This window comes from Callospermophilus lateralis, chromosome 14 (assembly GCF_048772815.1).
Source record: "Callospermophilus lateralis isolate mCalLat2 chromosome 14, mCalLat2.hap1, whole genome shotgun sequence".
Classification (NCBI taxonomy): Eukaryota; Metazoa; Chordata; class Mammalia; order Rodentia; family Sciuridae; genus Callospermophilus; species Callospermophilus lateralis.
In genome coordinates, this window is record NC_135318.1 from 99650929 (window position 1) to 99677673 (window position 26745).

Consider the following 26745-nt stretch of genomic DNA (forward strand, 5'->3'; position numbering starts at 1 on the left):
GACCCAGGCATGAGGGGCCTACACACTTGGGCTTGGTGGTCTGGTGCTTACCTTGGGAACAGCAGGTCCAGCACCTGCTGGGTGGGGATGAAATCCCAGTAGATGAACTCCAAGTTGCTGCTGAAATCTAGGTTCCTCCCACAAATGACAGGCAGGAGCTCATTCCTAAGCTGGTCCTGCCTGTAAGGTTCAAGGCTCTCTACGCTGCAGGGCTCATCCGTGTTCTGATCATTTTCACCCTGGGTTGGGACCAAGAATGGTGGGTTCAAAAATGGAAATGGTGACAAACAGAAAAATGACTTGTGCCAATACACTAGAGTCAAAGCACAATGGGACAGTTCCCATCAGTACAAACACACACACACACACACACACACACACACAGTCAGAATAGGAGTCCTGGGCCATTCATCAGGGATCAGACTAGAGGGCCTGCTGGGCTCACCTGCCCTGTGCTACACAGGGTTACTCTTGAGCTCCTCTGTGACAATCGCCAGAGGCTCTGGAGTCTAGGACAAAGCCTCACCCAGTGTTCCCCCAAAAGGGCAAGGTGGCCCCCCTGAGATTCCTGTGGGGCTGAGGCTCGACATGGTTTGAAACCACAGGAGAGCATCCTTCTCACTCCAGTGTCTCCAATCAAGTGAGCTCAGATGGCTTGGTCAGTGAGGTGGGTGCCTGGATACCAGGGTTCCATGCTGTTTCATTCATTGTCAAGGCAATAATATCACTTCTTGCGGTGCCCATACCTGAGCATCCTTTTCTCTTAAGACCACTTTCAAAGCCCTATGGGCTGCTGATTTCTCCCCTGTACCCACCCATATCAAGTTTAGCAAAAACTTCCCAATTACCCGCACCAGCCCCTACCCAACTTGGCTGCCACTAGAGTTCCAGCTTTGAGGATTAACAACTGGATTCACCAGTTCATCCTTCTCACCAGCTGTGTGATCATGGTTCCATCACTGTGTCACTCATGGGCTCCCCAGTGTCCCTAGCTCTTTCTAGAAATCAGTGTAGCATCTAATTTCTAGGATTTATTGGGCACATTTGCCCATAAGAGCCTACATTATCGCTGAAACCAGAGATGGGACTCACAGGTGGCTAAAGCTCAAACTTAGAGATGGGAGAATCACGAAAAGGGGGAGAGACAAAGAATGCACCTCAGCTCAATCAGGCCTGTGTTTCACACAGGGACTTGGCAATGTCAGTTCCCTTTTGGTTGTAGTCCCCACTCTGAGACATAGCAAGGTCGAGGTGACTGAGGTTCAGAGGCTGTCCCTTTCTGGCATACAGCTTCCCAAGGTTTCTCCTAAGACTTCAGACTGCCCAAGTGCTTCTACTCAGTCTAGCGGTTGGGGGCATCAAAAAGATTCCATGGTACCACAGTATCCCGCTGCCCAAAGCCAGGACACTCCTCACCTCAAGATGGCTCAGACTCTGCCTCTGAAATCATGGGAATAGAAGTGGGCACAGGTGATGGGATATCATCTCCAAGATTGAGTTGTGCAAAATTATGACTTCTCTCTGGATCCCTGTCTCCAGCACCTCTCTCTTTATTTCATCTTAAATCCAAGCAAACAAATTGATTTAGCATGAGATGTCTATGGACACACCCCTGTGATAAAGACAGGACATAGTCCCATCCTCCCATTAGAAAAGCACTGAGGCTCAGCCAACATGGATCCCACCAGGAACACAGGCATGAACTCAGACTCTGATCCTCCCAGCTGAGCCTCAATGGAACTTGGAGTCCCAGCCTCCTGAGACAAGGAAACAGAGGTGCCTAGCCGAGCCACCTTGGAGCAGCTGCACATAAACTGAACTCATCAATGCCTCTTGCTCTCAGTTGTGAATAAGAGGGGAGGTGGCCTTTCACAACCCTGAACATCAAGTGCAGTCTCTAGGCTTTGGGGTGTGCCCTGGCCTCTCTCTATCTGCCCAGGCCCTCCAACCCACACTGGCCTTTTACCCAACCTCCTCCTAGGGCCAAACTCAATCCTGCCTCTCAATTTCTGCTGCCTTCCCCAACACACTGCTACCAAAATTGAGCAGGGCTGGCTCTCTGTTATCATGCTGGTGCCAGCAGCAATGCCACCCACTGACATAATTCTGAGTCCCAACCTAGGCACTCAGGCTGTCCTTGCCACACCTGGCCTGTTTGGGCTCTGGCTCTTGCTCTTTTCTTTCAAGTGCATGTGTTTTGAGATTTTGTGTCTCTACAGCCACAGATCTGCAGCTACAGCAGGGTAGAGCTCATGAGGTTCCATTCTGAGCCATGTTCAAGCCTGTCAGGACTGTTAACTGGGGTGACTGCTGGAACACGGTGATGAGTGAACACATGAGAGGTGGTTGGACCATCCTTGCCTCTCAGGGGCTTCCTTTCAGGACAGGAGTGCTAGGGATGGGAGCCCCTGGTGTGGGATGCTTTAGACAAGGCGTGACCATGGGCTCTCTTCCCTGGAAACACTGGCTCCACTGAGCAGGGACAGCACTGTCATTCCTGGTGGCTAACAACAGCCCTGGACCCCAGTAAGGACCCCAAACTCAAGACCTACCCCTGAGTGTGGGTGTCCTTGAGGAAATGAGGTGTCCTGATCCCAGGTGCAAAGGGGTAAGTCCTCTGAAGTCCAGGGACAATGAAGGGACATCTGAGTCTCCCTTGTCCTTCTTTCCGTCTGCTGAACCCAGGGTGTCCTCACACTAACCACAGGTAGGACCCTGGCCTCAACCTCAATGAGGATCATTAGGCTCCATAAAGGACAGTCTCTAAGGTGTTCAGTGGACAAACACCCTCTGCACAACCCATAACCCTATTCACCCAAGATGCAAGAGGATTTCTATTCAGGAAAACCAGGAAAGGGAGAGCATTTCTCAAGGACACAAGGACATTTTTTTTTTAGCGGGGGAGGGAGTGATTAATGGATGGAGAACTAAGGCCACCACCAACTTCCAGGAGCATATGTGGCCCTTTGGGCACAGGTCCTTACCCTTTTTTTCCCATCAATTTTTTTTTTTTCAAAGAAGTGAGTCTTTCTCTCAGATGGCACCTCTACACTAAGGGGGTCTCCTACTTCCACAGAATGTTGGAAGTGGGCAACGGGCCTCCCATTATGTGTATCTGAGAACATTCTGGGGGCATTGCAGCCTTTCAAGATCCCGGGAACCACGGGGGCACCCCAGCACCAGCAGAGCATTTCTGCACATCACAACAATCACCCCGGGTGAGAACTCTCCATTCCACTCTGTACTATGCCCTGTCATCTGACCTGATCAGTCCTACCCCTCTCCTTCCTGTTTCTTGATTGTACTGCTATGGTTCCCACACATGGATGCCAGGGTGCTTGTGGCCCACCCCAACCATCTGTGTGCCAGGAATAAATGACAATGGGGAATGTGGCTGGGAAATCTGGATGACTGAAAGTCCTACTCTCCAAGTTTTCATCTTCAGCATAATGAGTTACAAGGGGACAGGAGGTCTCTGCCAGGTAGAGATGAGTGGACAATGACTGAGCCTCAAATAAGTGCCTGGGATTCTGGGTTCAGAGCTGGCTTTAGGTGGAATTGCTAAGGGACCAATGTACTCTATGAAAAGGGACAGTGGATGCCCTCAGTGTTGCATGTGGCCTCAGCTGTGCTGTTCAGAGCCCTGGGATATCCCAGGTGTGTGAAGGTGGGGAATCCACGAGCCATCCCAGGCTGCTCCTGAGCACCTCTCCCTGGATTCAAAGCTTGTGACTTTGCATCAGAGTCATCACATCAATGTTTCCGGGCCTCCCACCCCAAAAGTGCTCTTAAAGACACTGAGGTTCCGCTGGCTCTGGACTCACCCTTTCCTCTGGGATCCTGTTTATTAGGAGGTCACACCAATTCTCAATACATAGGCTGGGCTCGCTCAGATCCCAGGAGAATCAGGCATTGCTTCTACTTGTAGTCCATCATGACCCACGACACAATGCCTGGCCACACAAATCCAGAGTCCTTTATGCCACAGACGGCCCTACTCCCTGCTCGGGACACATCCTCCAGTCAGAAACAGAAACCACCAGGCACAGGGCCTTGGTGCATACTGGCCTGCAAAGACCTGGGGTTCAAACACCTGGGGGAGGAGGGAATCTCCCAGGCTGGGTGGGACCCAAGACCCTAGATCCTGGGATACAGCTGCACACTGACATGGACAGACAGCTTATGTGCACACAGTCAGTATTGCTGTCACTGAGAGGCCAAATGAGATACCAGCAGACTTGGCAGTGGACCTGGTATACCCAAGGAGTTGGGGTAAACTGCATCCATTGAAAATGTTGGTGTTCAGAGAAAGACAAATTTTCTAGAATTTCACTTGTTTCATATTCCTGATAATCAGGTTTATAAAAACATAAAGTACAATGTTCTTTTCCTGGACCTGGGGAGGGAAGTAGGATTCAGTATTAATGGCAAGGGTATGTCAACGTGAGTTCTAGAGATGAATAGTGGCGATGGCTGTCAACAATATGAACATGTTTAATGCTACTAAACTGTGTACTTCAAAAATGGTTCAATTACAAAATGGATGTTGGTGTAGATTACCACAATGTAAACATTAGAGAGATTGCTGATTTACTTGTCTTCAGATTGTTTGTGTTGTGATAGCAGAATACAAGAGCCTGGGTGATTGATAGCACAGATTTTATTTCTCAAATTCTGGAGGCTGGATGTCTAAGATCAGGGGCCAACTTCTGAGGACGTTCTTGTTGTGTCCTCCTGGGGCAGAAGGTAAAACAGGGACAAGGGCTGCTTTGAAAAGCCCCTTCCCAGGGAAGGAGACTCCATGGCCTAAGCACAACTTCAAGTTGCCAGCTGCTAGCACTTCATATCAAAGAGACCAAATAGAATGACAGCCCATGCTCCCCAGAACATCCCAACTTCTCGGGATGACTCAATTTCTGCAAGTTTACAAGTCATGATTTTGGATAAGAAAAGAGTTAAGCTTAACACATGGGGAGAGGGCTCCCTTCTCTGCTGCTGCTTGCAGTGTTGCATGTGGCCTTACAAGTCATTACTGAGGTTCTGCACAACAGCTCCGACTGCCCTCCTACCACATCCCCATGGGGCTGACTCACACTCAAGTCCAGAAATCAGAAATGTCACAGGAAATCCATGGGAGATTTGTTCAAAGACCACTGAAAACACCACAGTTCACACATGCTCAAGTCTCTTACAAAAATGGCAGAACAATGCGTATCTTCTTCCTGTATTGTTTACATTATCTCTACATGACTTCTGACACCTAATACAGTGAAAGGGCACTGTAGTTGTCTGTCTTACTACATAATCTAGGAAACAATGACGGGAGAAGTATCTGTCCGTAGAGACACAACTGATTTCCTGATATTTTTTATTTGCAGCGAGTGGGGACTTTGGATGGAGAAGGATGGTACAGGGCCAACTCTTCTTTCTTGCTTTGCATTGAGGGGAGAAAACAATGAAGCCAAGACAAGGGCTTAAAGGAGCTGATATCCTTCAAGTCACCATCTGGACACATCTGACCTTCAGTCTGGAAGGCTTTCTGGGAGAGGATCCAAGGACTTGCCTACTGTGGAAGGAATCCAAAAGAATAACTTACTTCAAAGGGTGTCAAACACTGATCTTTCAGGAGGGAGGGAGTCAATCCAATTGCTAGACCATGTTTGCAGGTCAGAGGGTGGGTTCCAATGCAAAACTCTGCAGAGTCCCATGGAGAACGCTGGAGAATGTTGGTGATTTCAGAAAATGTGTGAATCCAGGAGTCACAAGGTCCTCTCAGACATAAGGAAGGAACCTGCCATGACAGGAATTAGGACAACAGATACCAGGAAGCCTCACTGGGGAGAGATCTGAAGAAAGGCAAGTGTACTGGATAGAATAGTTTCCCCTGAATTCTTGTCCACCCAAAAGTGGGTGTGACCTTGTGTGGAAACAGTCTTTGCACAGTGCTCAAGCTAATAAGAGCTCACATGATGGAACACAGCCTCAACTAGCCCTAAATCCAATATGTGGTGTTCTTGAAGGAAGAGGGGAGTTTGGACCCAAAGACTAGGGAGACCTGGGGAAACAGACTGTGTGAGGTTTGAGGCAGAGACTGGATTCCCATAAGGGAACCACAGATTGTGGGCAGCAGCAAGAGAGTGGACAAAGGCTGGCAGAGCTCTTCTGTTGTAGGCCACCCAGATGGCTCAGTTTGGTTGCAGCAGCCCAGGACCCGCCTGAAGGTCTGAGCATGTTGGCCATGCAGGTGGGATCTGGGCCACAGATACACTCTGATGACTGCACGGTCTCAGCCCTGAGGCAAGACAAGCGCCAAGTAGGAAGATGGGGAAAGGGCTAGGCACACATTGTGGCAGACGGTGCCTGTGTCACTGGGAGCACTTATGACCCCAGTTCCCTGATCTGCTGCCAACATAGCCTACATAGGAGTGTAGAGGGACACAGAGCACGGATCTGTCCCACTCGGTGTGCTCAGGCATGCACCATGGCCAGCAGCCTCATGCCATGCCTAGTGAGTCCAAAAGTGGCCCCTTCTTCCCATCCTGAGAGCTCCACCCCTCCTCATGTACTCCTACCTCCCCACTGCCTCTGGCAATGTCTATTCAGTGCAACGACAACATCCCTGGGAACTGCTGTCTGATGAATAGCAGGGGAGCCTATGATCCCAGGACAGTGTGCTTCCACACACCCTAATGGAGTTGGCCACCTGGAGGCTGGAACTAAAGGTTATTAAGGCTGAATTACAGGTGTGCACTTCTGGCACTTTGTTTTTTAAGTTAAATAAAACATACTTAATTTGCAAATCCTCACCCCCTCCTGATATTTTAATTATTTCCTCAACATATGAAATTTGACCAGTGTAAAGTTAATTTTGTATTATAGAAAGTTGATTGAAAAAACATTTATATAAATAATCAATCACCAAACCTTGAATTTTTCTTCTCCTTTTTTATCAGGAACTGCTTGGATACAAGAGAACACAGTACAGACTCATGGAAATGCATGAAATGAACACCGAAGCTTAGCACTGAAAGCTGGACAGGGTTTGACAAGGTCACTTGATGTCTGCTCCCAAGAGTCTACAAGACAGAATCCTCTGGCTGATCCCTGACTCAGCCATAGGAACTGGCTAGAAAATCCTTCACATCCTCAATACATTCTTCACTTCAGAATACTGGACAACGATTGGTATCCATCTCTTGTTACCTTGCTCCCCAGCCAACCATTCTTCAACAAATTCAAAAAAACAACTCATGCAAGCACACAGAAAGGGATGTTCACTACACACATCCATGTATGAAAAAGACAACTGGTATTTCTTGTTTGGGCTATTTCAAATGAAATCCCTTTTGCATGACCTCCACAAACCAAAGGAAAATATTTGTTAATTTCCAAAGAAGAAGACAAGATCCACTTGTCAAGGAGGCAGTGCCAAGAATTTTGACACTCCAGATGTAGAGTGTGTGTATAGGAGGCAGTCACAGTTTCCATGAGAGAGTCCTATGAAATCAATTAGGAAGATCCATGCTCTAGCCCTACTATGCAAGTGATGTGACCTTGAAAGAGTCACTTAGTCTTAGCAACCATCATCACTAACCACTAAGTTAATGAATAAAGGTCCTCAGGTGTCAAGCTACACAATGGGGGATGAGCATGGATGAGGATGGGTGGGAGAAGTCTCCCCCTCTAACACAATTAGGGAAGGCTGTGCCTGCCCTCAAGTGGCTGTGGGGCCTGGGATCCTGCCACAGAGAGGGGATTCCAAACCTCACATCCACTGACCCAGGCCAGAAGACCAGGTAGAGTCCAAGGACCCTGGGCCGGCCCAATGGCAAAAAAGGTCCAAAGGAACTAGGAATGTGCCTGGACCCTCAATCCCCTAATCTGAGCAGGGCTGCATGACTAGGCCAGAGGCCATCCACAGCAATCTGCCTTTACAGGAAAACGGAGGGACTGCAGGCTGCCTCTGGCTCCCTGAATCAGGGTGGTGTTTTCACAAAGCAAGACCACTTCCTCACATTTGAGCAGCAGCTCATGCGCTGACAGCATCATGGCTGGCTTGACTCAGGCCCTGAGAAATGACATAGAAAATTCATAGCAAACCCATCTTTAGCTCTTCCACATCATCAGGGGCTCTGATTCATTTCCGTCAACAAAGATGTCTGAAATGGTGTCTACAGATGCTGCGGACTCACCTCTGTGTGGAACTTTTCAGGAAAAAGGGGATCAAATCTCATGAAGCAACTCTTCTCTCTTCTAGCCCATGGGCAATGCAAGGAACCTGCAGAATACCAGAGGCTCACTTCTCATGTCTTCTGGAAACAAATCATTAATGCTTTCTTCAAGGTGAAGCAGAAGCCTGGATTCCCAGCTGCACAGAAGTGTTTGAGGGCACTGTCTCCCTTAAAACCCAAGAAGAAAAAACAGGTCATTAAAGAGGCATATGGATTAGAGTACATGATCAATGATCCCTCCTCCCTGGAGTCTTCCACATGCCCATCTTCCACATTCACAGAGCAAGCTTGGACATTCTCAAAGACCAGGAGACCATGATGCTCATCACCAGGAAGTCAGTAAGGAACATGAACAGAGCAGCATGGATTGCAGAAGGTGGCACACCAAGGATCTTCAGCACAGCTGCTAGAACACAAGAGCTTAACTTCAGTATTGACTTTCTGCCACCTACCAAGTATGATGTTTCGTGTCAAGCACAACGTGCAGACATGCAAGTAGCAGGTGACACCCCGCATCCATTCACAGAAGTGGGCAACATCTGCATCAGAACAAGGAAGTATCTTACCCTTATTCATAAAAAACCATCAGAAACAAAGAATAAAATGGATGTAAGATTTCTCATTTCACTATTAGGTAGCTGTTGGAATTCCCTATTATATAATACCTCCAAAATAAAAAGTACCTCAGACTTGTGTCAACTATTCATTGGATGACATTTTAAAAACTACGGCCTTTACTTAATATTTATGTATGCTATATCCCTGCCCTAATGCTCTTTGGGAAAGGAGCACATAAAACTGAATCTTGAAAAATCTCACATTTGCTGATAAATGTTACTATGTCAGGCATGGCGAAGTGAAAAGTGGGACTTTGGATACTCAAAGAACACAATGTGTGGGATTGGTGTCCCTGATTCATACATAGCATATGGTTTCTATGAAAGCCAGTGAGGGAGCAGGAGTAACAAAGCTGAAGAGGTGACCTGAGGGGATACTGGCAGATAGACCAAACTGAAGAACATGTTCCAGCTAACATTGGTATTTGGGCTCCTGAGCCCAGACCTGTGTTTTAAAAAGGTGCAGACAGGCAGTGTTCATGTACTGTCTACCATTTAAGAGTGGGTAATTTCAATGGCATCTAGTTACACATCTGATAGAATGAAATTCATAAATTGACAGACCATTTTAACAAAAAAACAGATGATACATATAAAGATAAAACCTTGTCTTTACCAGGATGCCTAGAAATGTGTTTTATTTGGCTTAGATGCAAATATCTTTCAATAGAATTTCTGATATCTGAATGACTTTATTCAATATTATACTGCACAGATCACAAGGCTTTCTTTGCAGAATATTCTCTTCTTCTTAAAGCCTCACATAGAAAATGTCTCACAGGACATATAGGGGAAATGACTCAAAGGATGAGAGAATGGCTGGAACCATTCTCAAATGAGCACATATAGCCTGAAGTTTGAAGGCATCTAATTGTAGTCTAAAACAATTATGAATCTATTTGAGCCATTAATTAATAAATATCACCATTTTACCACTTGAACCAAATCACAGAAAATTGAAAACAGATGATCATTGGCTTTGATACCTTTACTTCCATTTCATTACCCAGAGATGATCAACTCTATACTTCAAGTGATGCAGATTTATTACAGAATGCCTAAGATCCTGAGGATCTATTTTGGCTCAGACCATGGTACTGCTTCAATATTTTACTATTTTGTAAGTAATAAAATGTAACTTCATGTTGGATGATATATTCGGGCATGAAATTATCATCCAACATTGTTCTTCCCAAAACATTAGCCCAATTTACTCTTTAGGAATTTTACTAATTGTTTGAAGGTTCTAGAGGACCTGTTAGACTTGTAATTGGCAAACGATCCAACATACTCCAGAGAACATATGAGTGCCATAAGAACAAAATAAGGTCAGCCTATAGCAATGGGCAGCTGGGAGAAGCACTGGGAGAAGTGCTGGGAGAAGCACTGGCCATGGCACCAGGGCTGCTGGGCAGCAGAAGCCTCCACAGCCCTGCAGGGAGCCTGGAGCACAGCTCTGCATAACCATGCTCAGCCCTGGACAGATGCACATGAGTTCCCATCACAGGCTACAGTGTGACAGTCCCAGGTGCAAGCCTGTCATGCCAGCCCCCAGAGAGGTTGGAAAGTTTGAGGCAAGAGGAATGTCTGAGGTCAGCCTTGGCAAATTAGACCCCGTGGCCAAGGGGAAAAACCTTTACAGGGGTCTCTGAGGGTGTAGCTCAGGTAGGTCCCTTGCCTAACAGGCTCAGGGCCCTGGGATCAATCTCCAGAACCACACATACACCAAAAAGTGACCTTGGAACATTGTTTAAAATGATGGGTCAGGTACACAGAAGGAAAGAGGAAAGGGTTTTTAAGCAAGAACTAAAAAAAAAAAAAAAAAAAAAAAAAAAAAAAAAAAAAAAAAAAAAAAAAAAAAGAAAAACTCACAGGTGCAGCAGGAAAACCAGGCACAGAGTGAGAAGTGAAATACCTGGGCGGGTCTGTCTTTTAAACCGGCCTCCTGCTCCCCAGGTCACACTGGGCTCCTCTGTCGTCCTCCCCTCTCCAGGGGCCTGCGGGTCAGGCCGCCTCTTCTCCTCTGAGGTCCGCGGCCCAGGCCACACTGCTGAGGCCACCGCATCCTGAACAGGACCCTGCAAATCAAAACCCACCAGCTGTGACCAGCAGCTCCGCTGAGGAGAGCCCTCAGGTGAGGACCAGGACAGCGGGGTCGGGGGTGGGCGATGTGGGGACCGCCCTGGCGGCTCTAGGGGACAGGCAGCCGGGACCAAGGCTCCAAGGCGGCGGCAGAGTCCTCCCGGGTCCCACCCTCGTGTGGGCGCCTAGACCGGGGCCGCTCAGGCCAGCTCACCTTCTCCCGTCATGGACCCGGGAGCCATACCCCACAACCGGGACCCGTAGCCCCGCTGCCCCGCCGCCCTGTGCTACTTCTGGGCTCCTGGGCTCTGAGCTCCAGGGGACCAGGCTCAAAGTTCCCGCCCTGGCTTAGGCCCCGCCCCCGTCTCCCTGGCGACGGCCCCACCCCTCTTCCGCGACCCACTCAGCGTGCTGTGGGCGGTGCTGTGGGCGCCCAGCCTGCTGCTGTCAGCTCACCTGGTGACCTAGGGTGGAACAGCAATTAACTAGCCTCCTCACCTGTCCCCAGCTTCCTGGGTGTGAGGCCTGCAGCTACCCCTCGTGGCCGTGGGACCCTCTGGACGCGGCCCTGGATGCTGGGCTTTTCCATGGGAAATGGCTCCTCAGCCAGGGACAGGGGACTACTGCCCAGGAGGACAGGACCCCTGAAAAGGCGCCTGCCACTCTCCTTGCTTGCAAAGGGACACTGTGACATCAGGCCAGCCAGGGAGAGTGGTGGCCCAGAGCAAGGCCCAGACAGAGCGCTGGATGGACATTGCTTGTAAAATGACTGCTGTGGGTCAGGACACCAACAACCAATTGTCATCTGCCTTAATAGTCATTAGGAAAATTTTGCTCACAACCATTTTTATACCTCTAATATGTGACTGTATTCCATTCCCCATGAGTAAGGTCACCGGCATGTGTTCTTCTGTCTTGCTTCTGTCTCTTATCCCAGAGGCCCCTGGTACTCTTTGTGCCCCAGCACTGAAAGCTCTGTTACCATAGGGGTTTTTTGTTAATTGATTTTTTAAAATTCAGTATATGTGACAGCAGAATGTATTTGGATTCATTGTACACTACTGCAACACAACTTTTCATTTACCTAATTGGACACGAGGTAGCATTGCACCCTAGGTGACTCATCCATGTACTGGGGGAATAATGTCCATCTCATTCCACCATCTATCCTGCCCCATACGTCCTCCCCTCCCCTCCCTCCCATTTGGTCAAAATTTCTCCATTTCTCACACTCCCCCCATTTGGGATCAGCATTCAGTTCTTAGAGAGAACATTCAGCTTCTGGGTTTATGAGATTGGTTTACTTCACTTAGCATGATAGTCTCCAATTCTAATCATTTACCTGCAAATGCCATCATTATATTTTCTTTTAATGCTGAGTAGTAGTCCATTGTGTTTATATAGGACAATTGTTTTTTGTATCCACAGCAGAACATCTAGGTTGCTTCCACAGTTTACCTATTGTGAATTGAGTTCCTATAAACATTGGTGTGGCTGCTTACTACAGTATGCTGATATTAAGTCCTTTGGGTATAGACCGAGGAGTGGGGTAGCTGGGCCAAATGGTGGTTCCATTCCAAGTTTTCTAAGGAACAATAGAGTTTTGAACTGGCTATTGGTCACCTGATGGTACTCCATGGGTTTGTCCAAGGCTGACTTTCATCTGCCTCCCTCCATCCTCTGGGATGAGCTAGATGCTCAGTTGTGTCATCTGCAGTAAAGATGGCTTTCCTATGTCCTGTCCCTCATCACCTTGCAGTGCTGGGTCTGCCCCCAAGATGGAACTGAGCAGTGGATGCACAGGCATTGCTCCAAACTCCTGCTACCTCCTGAGATGGAAGGAACATCTCTGAGTTTTGTTGTATATCCACCCCGACCCCTGCTTTTGCTGTCTCTCCTTGAAGTCTTAAGTGACCTCATTCCACTCATTCTAACAAGAACTTAAGATATTCCCCTTCTCCAAAACAATGGCTTTTCTCCTCTGATCTATACCCCTCATTCAACACCCACATTTGCAAGTTGCTGCAAAGATATAAAAAAAATTAGGTGCTATACTAAAATTCTCAGAACAGATGCTCTAGCATTGAAAATGCTGCAGACACTTGGCCTCACCACAAGCAAGCTCTGCCATTGACTTCAAGTCCTTCCTGCTAAGAAAGGAGGCCAAGTGCTATCCAGATGCAGCTAATAGAATTATCTCTGTTCTCTGGCTTTGATTCTTCAGAATTAAACACACACACACACACACACACACACACACACACACATACACACACACACACACACACACTCTCAATGAAATAAAATTTGGACCACGGCACACGTATCAATATGTTAAATACTAATTATTTACAGAAGAAAGTTCTAGACCATGTGTTTGCTTGATGTTATTGTTTTTATTATTTTCTCAAGAGGCTAGGAGCAAAGAGGATCCTGTGGCTGTCCTCATTAAAGTCTTCCATGGCTCTTCCTTTCTGCCAAATATCATGGGTTGTACAGCCAGGAAGGGGAAAGAATTTGGAGGCCAGAGCTAAGGACAGCCCACCCTGTGAAATGAGATTTGGGGTTTTCTGGCACAATTTGGAACACTAACCACCTGAGCCCACAGATTTGTCCAGAGAGTCAACTTTGAAAACACTTGTCTTTACACATGGAAGACACATCTTTAGGAAAAGATTAAAGGAAGGAAATGTGACTTGTAATTACTGTTAAGCATGTGTTAGTAGTTGTATATACTAACATGGCCCATGAAGAATGCCAGATTTATGCCCTGTTTCCAAACCACACACACACACACACACACACACACACACACACACACACATGCACACACAAATTCTAACAATTAAAACATCCATGACATCCTATCAAATAGTTGTCAAAAATGGGTAAAATTATCTGTATAGCAAAGGAATTTCAGAATAAGCTTCTGAATTTGTAAAATGAATCAATTTTTAAAACCCATCAATATGATGTCTTGGGGTAAGCTACTTCAAATATATGTTTATTCAATGCAAAGTGTTGGTTTCCTTCAAGAAAATGTTTCATGATACAAATAGGCCAGGAGCCAAAACCTGGAGATTTTCTCAGTTGAGAGAAGCCAGGAACTTTGTGTTTCATTGGACAGTTTCTGCCTAAATCTCAGAAGCTGGACCTCAATCACATGATCTGATAGTGGGTTTATTGGAGAATGTCCCCCATTCCTACCATGATAGTATGGATCATAGCCCGCTAGGCCAGGGGTAGTTTTGGCTTCTGCCTTCTATTTGATGCCATTTTCCCCTCTCTGCTCCCCTCCCCAGCTCACTCTTGAAAGGCCTTCTGTTCTGCCAGCCATAGTGACATCTGCTGGCGGACATAGGAAGTCACAAATCTGTGGGGACCCTCTCAACCAAACCTTGTTAATGCTGCCATTTATCAGAGGGGCAGGGGTGCGGGCTCTGGAGGGCTGGGCGTCATGTCATTTCTCCCATACCCTCTCCCAAGAGAGCAACCATGTCTCAAGCAGCAGTTCCCACCTTCCATTCGCAGAACTGAAATGTAGGCAGATGCAAACCCCAATGTTAGCGTGGGCCCTGGAAAAGAAGCCACCATTCCAGGTGACAATAGACTTGACTGGATGCTTGGGGACTGAAGCAAGGTAGTTCTTACCCACCTCTGTGCCCGCCTCATTTTCAGCAGGCCTCTGCCTGAAGCTAGGAGAGGAGTGGAGCTTTCTCCCCCACCAGGCCCCGCTGTCTCAGCGCTGCTTTAGGGGCAAACTTGCAACTAGGTGATTCGAAAGGGGATTATTCCAACTCAGAGTTTCTTTTCTTCTGAACTAACACAGGAGATGTCTACTTTGCGATTCTGAGAAGTTCATGGTGTCCTAAGAACTCCACATCACTTTGGCTAATCAAAATGGAGTCGCTTGGTCAGGAGCACCAGCATCCCTGCTCAGAGCTTGTTAGAAACGCTGCCACTCAGAGGTGCTAGAGTTTTGCACTGACAGAAGCCACGTTTGAAACAAGCCCCAAGGCCATACCTGCAACACCCAAGTTCATGTGCTTGTACTCCACACTGGGTTCCTCACCTTGGCGCCCCTGGCGCATCAGCCCATATCCTTCTTGGTCTGCAGAGGTCTTCCCGTGCAGTGTAGCCATTCAGCAGCACCCATGGCCTCTACCTGAGTTGTGCACCAGCACCCCTGACTTGTGATAAGTCAAAAGGTCTCCAGGCATTGTCAAATGACCCCAGGGGAGGGGGAAAGTCAGTCACCTGTGTGACCCATCACCTTTAGGGTCACCTGAGACCTTGTTACAAACACACATTCTCAGACCCCACCCCAGATTGGCAAAACCAGGAGCTCCAGTGGGGCCCGGGAAACTGGGAAACTCTCTGCGAGACACAGGCACTCTGAGGTGGAAGAGGACTCGGGAAAGGCCCTGCAGTGAATCACTATTTGGTGACAGAGAAGTCACAGGGGCCCAGCATGACCAAGAGGTTGCAGGCCATGGGTGATAAAGAGCCCAAATCTGGAGCCACATGGGAGGGTTTGCAGCCACACTTCGCCCTGTGCTATCTCCATGACCTTGCCTATGTGACCTGATCTGTCAGTGCCTCAGTTGCCACCTGTGAACAACAAAAGCACTGTTTCTCCTGAAACTATCAAGGGATGAGAAAGCCTTTATGGTAAGTTGCTTAGAAGAGTGCTTCGCACCAAGAGCTTCGGACACGTCACCTACTGGTCTCATCTTCACCATCACTTGCCTGTCTTGCCCCCGATTGTTGAGTCCCCTACAAGTCAGCCAGGCAGGTGCTTCATTCTCTGCCACATCCTCACCAGGGAGCCCTGGCCTGGCCTGCATCAGGCTCTCAATGAACATCGGTGGAGAAAGGCATTGCAGTGCCCACGAGGACATGAAGACACCAGCAGAAGCCCTCTGCCTCAGGGGCTTGAACTTTGCTGTGGATCCTGTATGTTCTGCAAAGGGCCCTCAGAACCTAGATCGAATTCTATTAGAAGGTGTCCTTGCAAATGTGGCAACTGGGCAAAAGTGAGCTTCTCTATCTGTGTGGATTAGACGGGACCTAAGGTAAATCTACATGTATGCAGTAACCAACAGTCAACACATGCTTAGAAAATCATGGAAAGTCTAATGATGGGGGCGGGTGCTTCACAGATGCCAGGTGTTTTCTTCCTCTACTTCTAGGAGTCTTTCTACCCAACTCCTGAAGTCAGTCATACAACTATCCCCATTTCAGATATGCAAACACTGAGGCCCCAAGAGGTTACAGAACATGCCCAAGGTCATTGTCTAGTAAGCAGTGAAAGTGTTCTTCTCATGCTGGTCTCTGATTCCAAACCCACACCTGCCTTTCTTCCCAGGGCACTTCCTGGTCTGCACACAGGGATTACATGCCTTAAGATTGGGAGGGCAATCCAAATTTCAAACCTTCTACCTCACCTTATGCTGAAGACAATCCTAAGCAGCAGAGCACCTGTCTTATTTGGTTTAAAAACCCCATCTCTGGTAGTAATAAGATCTCTATGCCACAGCCCCACCAGATAGCCACCTGGGAAGAAGGCAGAGTGTCCACAGGAGTGTGGAGAGGGAGGACAAAATTTGGGAAAGTGAAAGATGTAGAAGCAAGAGCTGAATACACTAGAACGGACAGGACCAGCAGAGAGAGTGCAGCTGAGAGGCCTGGAGCAGGGCTGGGGCGAGCCAGCACATTCCACGGGGATGGATGAAGGTCTGCTGTGTGCCTGGCACTATGCTGAGAAGTAGACGCTGCATTGGGCACAGTCTCTGTCCTTGCCCTGCTCAAGATCCCAGTCTGGGGATTCAAAGCTAGATGACATTGTCCAGCACTATGCCATTTCTTCACACCCCAGCTGACCTCCAGCCCCCAGCACCATGGCCCATTTGCCTACATTGAAGGCCAGCAGCAGCTTCCTGCCATGGCAGGAAGGAGTGGGTGGAGAACACCCCAGCTCTCTCACCTTGTAAGAGGGCTTCTATTAGTAGCATGATCTTCATGGACCCCCAGTACTCCTTAGCAGGACTGTGCTTAGTCGCTCAGTGACAAGAACTGGCTGGTGCACCCTGTCTTCCAGTTCCTATCCACTTCCTGTTCCCACCTGGAGTTTTCTAGTATTGCCTCCCAAGAAAACTACTTGCTAACAAATCTGGATCGCAGGGTCCCCACACTTTAATCTCTGGGAAGCCAGAGAACGACAGGAGATTCTAGAAAGGTGTGCAGTGATCCCAGTCTATCTGGCCATTTTATACATGTTTTTAGTTTTCCTTGGCTGCTCTGACTGCTTTGATAGGTTTAGGAGAAAAACAAGCCATATTTTGGCATGTAAAATGCATTCAGGCCAAGTCTCTTTAAAAACACAACCTACCAAGTAAGTGTAGAATCTCATGAAATTTTAAGGACAACAGAATGCCAAATGACTACTCATTCCAGTGAAGACATGCTGCCAATAAGACTTAGAAATGGGTCCTCAGAGCAGATTCTATCATTCTGCATTTGCTTCTGAAAGTAGAGGACACCTGTTGGTACACAGTTCTAATAAGCCCAGGAAGACAAGGTTGATACACAGTTGAGTTGGCATATGATGTTCCAGAGCTCAGGACTTCAAGGCAGCTGTCAGGTGGTTCCTGGGCTCTTCTGGTCCTCACCTTCACTCAATGTCTTTTTGTTGGGGATGTAGTTCAGCAATGGATTACTGGGCCAGAGACTTGTTCAGTTTTGCTCAGCAATAGCAAAACACGGTCACCAGTTGTAGGTAGCCAACTCCAGGTGAGAAACACGATAGATGTTAATGCTCACGGCTCCACACCCCCAACCTTCCCTTCAGTGAAAATGCTCTCTAAAATGTACATCATGCTTAATTGTGTGGAAGAATTCTACATCTAGCCAAACCCCATGAGCTTTCAAAAGCCAGTCCAATAACATTGAGAAGATTCACTCTCCAAAGCAAGCTTGTCAATGCCTGAGTGCCCACAGGCACCTCCTTTTAGAATGGAATGCACACATCCACCGAGATATCACTGCCTGTGTTGGTTGAGCTGGCCTTTGCAATGGACGAGGTGGATGTGATGTAACATGTGAATAAATTAGCATTTACCAACAACTGGAAGAAAAAAATTCACTCTAAGATATGATGATGGAGCAGCTCTATGATCTAGACCATCCCCCTCTTCTGCGTCCTCTCTGTGTTCCTCTGCCTGGCTAGACGTCCAACTCAGCCCACAAGGATGTGTCCTTTCTAGTCAGAAGCCCTGTCATTGCTTCCAATTCCAGGCCATGATTCCTGGTTAATGCAGCCAGATCTCGCTTTCAAGGTAGTCTCTTCATATCCCTTCCCTACCCTAACCACAGTGTGGGCTCTGGCCCCACCCTTACTCTCTACACCACCATTCCACATTATGGTCTTCCTGTCCCTCTCTGTGACCCAGGACTGCCCGTGACCGACCCCACCCAACAACAAGCTGTTGAACCAGATGCCATCAGAGGGTAGAAATGACCAGAGATTGCTAACTTGAAAATTTCACAGAATAGTTAATAAGACAAAGAATATCCTGAACCAGTCAAATGACATAAGAGGAAGTCAATGAATTCTAACCTCAAGGGCAATCCTACGGAACACTGGCTCTCAAATTCAGCTGGACACTGGAACCACCTGGGAACTGTACATAGTACTGACCGCTGGACCACCCACTGGCCCTGGGCTGATGGAATGGCTCTGGGCTAAGATGGGACACTGGGGTTTGTAAATTACCAGTTGAGTATAATATAAAGAAAACTTTGAGAACATTACTTTTTTCCCCCCACAAGAAGAACTGGGTGCATACAGATGCAGAAGTACACCATTATGCAGCATAAGGCTCCTTCAGGTCCATAGATTAAATGCACTGCAGTGACCAGCACCCTGGCTAGGAACACCACAGCCCCCTGGAAGCCTCCTATTTCCACCTTCCCAGGTGATCACAGCCCTGCCATCCAAGCATGGAGGAGTCCTCCCTGCTGAGAGACATCAATGTGGAGAATGGAGAGCTCCTCTCTCCTGAAAGTCCCTGCTTTGACAACAAGTGCACTGGAGAAGTTTGAATCAAGTGAGAGGCACATGGGCAGGCTTCCTGGATGAGGCCCTATTGAAGGGAGGATGGGATCTGAGGAGTGGACCAGAGAGAGGAAAGATGGGAAAGGGAGGGAAGCTGGCGAGGGCAGGGCAGCAGATCACTGGAAAAGAGGCCCCAGGAGGAAATTCTACAGACTCACAGCTGAAGACACCCTTAGGGGCCTGAGGAGTTTTCAAGCACAGCCTTCCTTGCCAACGTGTGAGCTTCGTGTGCAATAGACATTTCAGATTTTTTTTTTTTTTTTTTTTATGACGACCACTACCATGCTGGACTTGGGTGAGTTTAGTGGTAAATGACATTCAGGGATCTGCATGCAACAAACAAGTTTCCTGATGGCACAAAGGCTTCAAAGTGAAAAGGTGTCTGCCAGTTATTATATGTCATTCTGCAGCACTCTAGTTCAAACAGGGACAGCCACAAATTGCTCACTGGGAATCCACTTTGTTCCCGGAAGTGAAAGCTGCTTGGATGAAGGGCTTCACTTCTGACCTTCTGAACTCTCCTGAGCAAGCACATTCTGACCCCCCTTCCTGACCAATAGGAAAAGTGTACCTGTAAGAGAGCCCTTGTAGCTCCAATCACCAACTTTAAAGAGAAAAGCTGCCCTTTGAAGAAAATACATTTGCCAATGTTTCATTGAAGTCAACGGTTCCCACTCACTCAGAAAACAAACTGGAATTGCAGGAGCCTTCATGCAGGGAACCTGCATTTCCAATAGAACAGATGCTTCAGAGAGAAACTGAGAGTGCCAGCTCTGAGAAGCAGTTCTGCTTCATGCAGCTTCAACCAGACACAAAACCCAATGTGCTTACAGAGAACAAGACCATTCCTTCAACTGGAAGCTGCCTGCACAAAATGCTTCCATTCTGCACTTTCAATCTTTTCTCAGCCAGCACTTTCAGACAACACTTTACATCCAAAGTGCAAATTGTGCTACCCAGAGAGCCCTTGGACCTAACATCACCAATATTCACATGGAAAGTTGGGCAGTTGACAAGATCAATGACCCAGAGTTTCATTGAAATCCTTTTCCTCAAAATTTTTGAAAAGTCACTGGAAATGAAGGTGCCCACGAGCAACAAACTGTGCTTTATACAAGACACAGAAACTTCTAAGTAAAGCCCGTGACTGCTGGCTCTAAGAAGGGGTTCCAATTCCTACTAGTTCAACCAAGCCCAAATCCCAATGTGCTCTCCAGAAACACTTTTACATCCTGCAGTTGAAGCTGTTTGCACACCCTGCTTCTCTTCTGCACTTCACACGCTTCTCATTGAGCACATTCAGAGAACAGTTCAGGCTCAATATCCAAAGTGTGCTAGCAGGAGAGCCCTTGTACCTCCGAGCACTTGCTCAGATAGGAAGCGATAGGTCTGATGGATGGTTCAATTCCTCGATGATTCTGTGGAATCCATTCCTCAAACGGATTCTGAAAACTATCGTGAAATTGCATGAGCCTGTCTGCAATGACCTGTGCTTTATTGAGTGCATAGATGGTTCCAAGTGAAATGGTGCCATCAGCTCTGACAACAGGTTCTGCTTCCTGCATGTTCAACCAGGGAAAAACCGCCACTGAGAACAAAGCTACTTTGTGCACAAACTTTTTCTGTTTGCCCCCTTCAAATGCATCTCAGGATGCACATTCAGAACACATTTCCTGCAAAAAACATGAGAAAGTATCATTGCAAAAGTCCACTCTGGTGTAGCATCACAAAGTTTATTAGGAAATGAATTGCACAAGGTTTCGTTGTATTCCCATGGTCTCCTTCTTCTAAAAACTCATTGAAACTTTCATGACTGACAGCAACCAACTTACCATTGACCAAGAGCTCAGTTGTTTCCAATGGAAACTGTGCCTGCTAGCTCTCAGAAGCCATTGGATTGAAGGCTACTTCAGCCAGGTACAAAGCTCAATGGGCACGATGAGAAAAAAGTCATTTCCTAATATGAAAGCTGTTTGCCAAAATTCTTCTGTGCTGCACTTCCAAAATATTTTCAGGAAGCACACTCAGAGCACAGTTTCAGCCCATATGCAAAGAGTGCTAGCAAGAGAGCCCTTGGACCTAGGTTCAGCAACTTGGAGGAGAACTGTGGGCCCACTGGGAAGAGCAATTCCCCAAGGTTGATTGAAATCCATTGCTCAATTGTTTGTCACAGAATTCACTTGAAATGCAAATGCCTGCCTGCATTGAACTCCCACTGACCAATTGTACCAATGCTTCAAAGGGAAAGTGCCACCTCTGAGAAGCAGTGGTTCTTCAGGCTAGTTTAAGTAGTGACAAACCCCAATGTGCTCACTGAGAACAGAATGAGCTCCTGAATGTTGAAGCTGCTGAGAGACTGCTTTACTTTTGCACTCCCAAACTACTCTCAGCAAGCACATTCAGAGCCGAGGTCAGGCCCAAAATACAATGTTGGCTGACAAGAGAGTCCTTCCACCGAGGATCACCAATTTTGAGAAGGCCACAGAGACTGCTGAAAAGATCAATTCCACAAAATTCCATGGAAACCCACTCATCAGACCTTTCTGAGAACACTTGAAATGCAGGTTTCTGCATGCAAGGAACTCTGGGTGACAGATGGCAACATTTGCCAAATGCAAACATTCCTACCAGCTCTGAGAAACCGTTCTCATTCACACTGCTTCAACCAGGGAACAAGAACAAGTTAGCTTCTGCTACTTGAAGCGGCTTCCACAAACAGCTTCACTTCTGCACTTCTAAGCTGTTCTCCTCAAGCACATTCAGAGCACAGTTCAGGCATGAAACACAAAGGGTGCCAGAAAGACATCTCTTGAATCTAGCATCACCCACTTGCAGGAGGAAAGAGGACCAGCTGAGAAGATCAGTTCTCGAAAGTCTCATTGACATCCATATGTCACACTTGTTTACAACTGACACTTGAAGTGCAGGTGCCCACATGAGTGAACTGTTCTGGATCAATGGCACAGAGTCTTCAATGGGAAAGCATGCCTGTCACCTGTAAGAAGCAGTTTTGCTTTCTTCTAGCTCACCAGGAAAAAAAAAAAAAAACACCATGTGCCCACTTACAACAAAGTTAGTCCTGCAAGTTGAAACTGCTTGCAGCAAATGGCTTCCATTCCCCACTTGCAGCCATCAGTGGTTGACAGATGGCACAAAGGCTTCAATGTGAAACCGTGAATGCCAATCATTACAAGTGCTTCTGACACACTCTAGTTCAACCAGAGACAGCCCAAAGTGCTCAACGAGAACACACTTTGTTCCTGCAAGTGGAAGCAGCTTGCACGAACTGCTTCAACTAGAAAATCCCAAGCTCTTCTCAGAAAGCACATTCAGAGCACAGTTCTGGCCCAATAAAAAAAGGGTTCTAGCAAGAGGATCCCGTACCTATGATCACCTTCATAAGGTAGCTTCCCAACTTCTGTATGGAAGTGTGTTTCTCCTTGGCCATGACGCTGTTGTAGAGACCACTAGGAGCTCAGCTTTGTGCAGGATCATCTGACCAGGACTTTTTGCAAGACCTATACAGCCCTCACACATGCTCAGATGCTACAGGACTTTGCAGACCAGTCCAGGCAACAGTAGGCATCTATTCATTGGCAACAGTCTAAAGATTCCTAGTTGCATGGCATTCATTATCATCAAAGGCAGAATTTTGATCAAAAACCATATATATGTGTGTGTGTGTGTGTGTATATATATATATTTCTTTCCAACTGAATCAAGAAAATAGAAAAAATCCCCAAATCCAAAGAGTGGATCCCTATTGTGATGCTACCAGTGGAAAATTCCATAGCTGACCTCATGGGATGATTCACAGTCAAAATACAGCTGCATGAAAAAGATTACATGACATGACCTTGGGGTTATGTGGAAAGTGGCATGTGAAGTACACATTCATGTCTTCTTCAGACACGGGATTCATTTGCAGGACACCTTATGCAACTGAAAATACTCCAAAATGAGAGAAATCAGAACCATGTCTCCAAAGTATTTCAGCACAGACCAACTCCATCTATCTATCTCTCATTGAGTGTGTGTGCTCTAGTGTGTGTGTGTGTGTGTGTGTGTGTGTGTGTGTGTGTGTGTGGTGTGTGTGTCTTTGCTCTAGTGTGTGTTTGTACCATGATGACTAGTCAATACTTCATTGCCCCCATTGGAAAACTGACTCAGATAATGCCATCTGCAAAACTCCTAAAAACCAAAGTTCTTGCTGATAGAATGAAACATTCCTTCCTGTTGGTTTGGATGTGTCCTTCAGGAATCACTGCTACATTTAGTACACTCAAATCATCACAGTAGATCAGGTAACAAAAACATATACATTTTAAAATAATAATATATTAATGGAAACAACAAATACAGGATAGAGTAACAACTGTGTTACTTGACAAGGTCAAGGACAATGGCAAACTATAGGTTCAAACTTTCCAAGCAAATAGTAATCAATGTAAATATTCCTGGGCTGCCTCAGCCCCGCCCAGGCACACAGCAGCAGAATGGTTTTGCGAGCATCCTCAGGAGGGCTGGAGCCTTCTTTGAGGGACGAGAGGGAGGTTTAGGCTGGATCCACTCATCATTCTTTTGGGAGAGGCTCCTTTTCCTCAGCACGAAGTTGGATTTTGTGTGAGGGTTCTTTGCATAAAATACGTTGGCCTGCGCTGGAATCCTCAGCTCTGGGGAGAGAGGCAAGTACAAAAAGAAGGTGGCACTCAGGAGGTGCTCCCTAGGACACCCCAACATCTGAGAGCCTGTGCGTGCCAGGAAGGACCTGAGCCACACACCTGAGAGCTCTCCAACTCAGCACCAATACCAACAAAGACAGCCTCCACAGTCCTCCCTGAGCAAAAACTAGGCAGAGCACTTCAACAGACCTAATGTCTGTTCCTTCCAAAGGCTTTGGACTCCAGAACATCCCAGGTCCTCTTGCATCTGCGAAAGCACACCACTAGGGTTTGCATCTGAAATCTCCCACAAAGGCTCCTGTGCCGAAGATTCAGACCCCACATGGGCCGTCTTCATAGGTGGCTTTGGAGGGAAGCATTGGATGGTGAGTGCTCTGATGTCATCATGAAATTCTCATTCAAGATGAACATATTACTGGGAGGTGGGAGTGACTGGAAGAAAGGGTGGGTATGGTTGGAGGAAGACCTAAACAGAGTGCGCACTGGACAATAGTACCTTGGCCCTGTTGGCTCCACTGAATCCTCATCCTCCAAGTAGAGGTCCTCCTCTCCTCTCTGTCTTCTCTCTCTCCCTGTCTGCCAGCCTCATTCTCTCTCTCCCAGTCTATGCCTGTTTGGCAAGGGCTGAGGAACTCTCCACTGCCACACACTAGAGCTTTATGGACAGCCTCAGTGCACAACCAGAGAGAAAGCTAGGAAACCCGGAGAAGAGGCCTAGGATTCCTCTTCTGAGTTATTTTCCTCAAGTATGGCCACAGTGAGGACAGGCTGACCAGAACAGATACCACATTTGAGCCATGCTTCTGTCATTGTTGGTGCCCAACTCCATGTGGACCAGGCTTCCGAGAATGGAGGCCACACTCCAAATGCTGCCCTACTGAGAACAATGGTTCCAAAGACCAGCAAAGGGACTGCTTCCCTCCAACATGGTGTATGGTCCAGTGGTGCCACGACCCCGAGTGGGGGAATACAACAGCCCGCTTCTCCTTCCTCTGAACACCTGTTTCCTTTCAGCCTCGTCAAACCTAGAACCTGTTCTCCATCTTTTCTGGGTTGGATGTGTGGATCTCTGCTATGAATTTCTTAGGCTACAAAGGCCCCAGACAGACTTCCTCTTCCATAGATTCTACTAACCTAACAGTATGTTAAGATAGGAGAAAATTGATCCTAGAACTCATAGGGGTGGTGGTCTTCAGCATACATAGGCTGGGATCATGGCTGCTGTGGGTGTTGGGCTCACAAAAACAAACCAACCCACCAAAAAGCGCTGGCATTATTAACAGATGAGCTCTGTGGCTGACGTGCTCAGGAAGCCCTCATGTGACTTTAGTTAGGGGTCATAACCTGGCTATTGTGATCACTCCTTGGCAAGTGGACTCAGGGGCGGAAGACCATGGACTTCATCCAAACACAGATGATTCAGGCTGTCTCCCAGGCTGTGTATTCTTCCCAATTTCATCCTGTTACTGATTGCTACAATCCTGGCCATGCTCTGCCCAGGCAGTGGTTTTCTGGTCACACAGCAGCTTTCAATATTGCTGATTCAGTCCACAAAAGTGCCAGTTCCATCTTTAGCCCATGCATTCCCATGTTCCTCTGAAACCACTCCTATCCCAGACCACAGCCTGTAAGCAGGCTTTCCTCCTCACTCCTCACTGATGTCAGCTTTAGATGCCTGTTCATGTCCAGGGGAGGGCACCTGGTGGGGAGCCGCAATAGCCACTGGGGTATACCTTAGAACCTCGAGAATTACACCAGCAGAAGTGCAATTGGCTTTGTGCAAGAGCCCCAACACACCCTGCTGGAGTGTTCTTGGGGGTCAGAGACTACTCTTTGGTGCTAAGAGTTGACCTGAGTCCACATCCTGAACCTTGCTCCCTGCCATCTGATTGTTCCACTTACTCTGACGGTGAGAGATGATTTGGCCCAGCTCATAATCCTCCGGCTTCTCCTGATCAAGCAAGTGTAGCTCGAGGGCCCTGCGGATGATGACAGGAGCCCTATCGTGGCAGGTCACCTGGAGCAGCATGGGAGACAGGCCTTCAGGAAATGGGCCTTGAAGTGACTACTCAAGGACAGTGGGCAGGGGCATTTTGGAGGCACCTCCACTCTAAATATAAGGGCAACATCCATGACCTTACTACCTGAGGCTGGCTTCCTGCTCATCCTGTGGGCTCTTCCCATAGGCTACTGGCCCAATCCTTGTACATAGGACTTCCTGGACCTGCCATTGCTCTTTGTGGAGCCCCACTCCACTCAAGGTGAAAGGACCCCACTCCCTGTATACAGATGCAATCTCACCTCACAAGTTGGGTGGAATGGGACAGTGGCCTCCAAGATCCCAGGTCTGCCTGAGGATGCAGGCGGCATTTGGGGTTGCCCAGACACAAAACCTAGAGGGCTTTGGTCTAGATTGCCAGTGCCCAAAACAGACCCAGGAACATGACCACACACAGGAGTGCTGAAAGACAGCCACGAGAGCTCCTGGCCTCCAGAGGCTCAGTGCTGGCTGGGGTGTGGGAGGGCACCTCATCCGGCAAGGGTGGTCATTGGAAAGGGCTCCTGTCCAGCAGATTACCTGGACATTTAGTGTGCTTGCTCTACACATCCATATCGACTCTGCAGAGGGACCCTCTCAGCTCCTTGTTCAAGGAACATGCAGAACCTCACACTGCTGTCCTCCTCCATGGATGACAGCATCCCATACAGGGGAACCTGCCACCTAGGTCCCGTCCTATTCTCATCTGTCACCCATACCTGTCTCTGCCCTTCTGGACTGCATGCTGCCACCTGACACACAGACTCCCTCAGACGTGGCGGTGGACAGCTGCTGCTCTCCCTCATCTCAGCTCCAGCCCTTCACACTGACCTCTCCCTTCTTGATTCCCATCTATCCTCCTGATCATCCAGAAACTCCAATGCAAGAGGGCATGAGTAGTCCATGGTATTGGACCAGTGTCTGCTCCCCACCCAGGTGTAAGCACCAGGGGACACCCCTGCACCCAGGCTTACCAGGA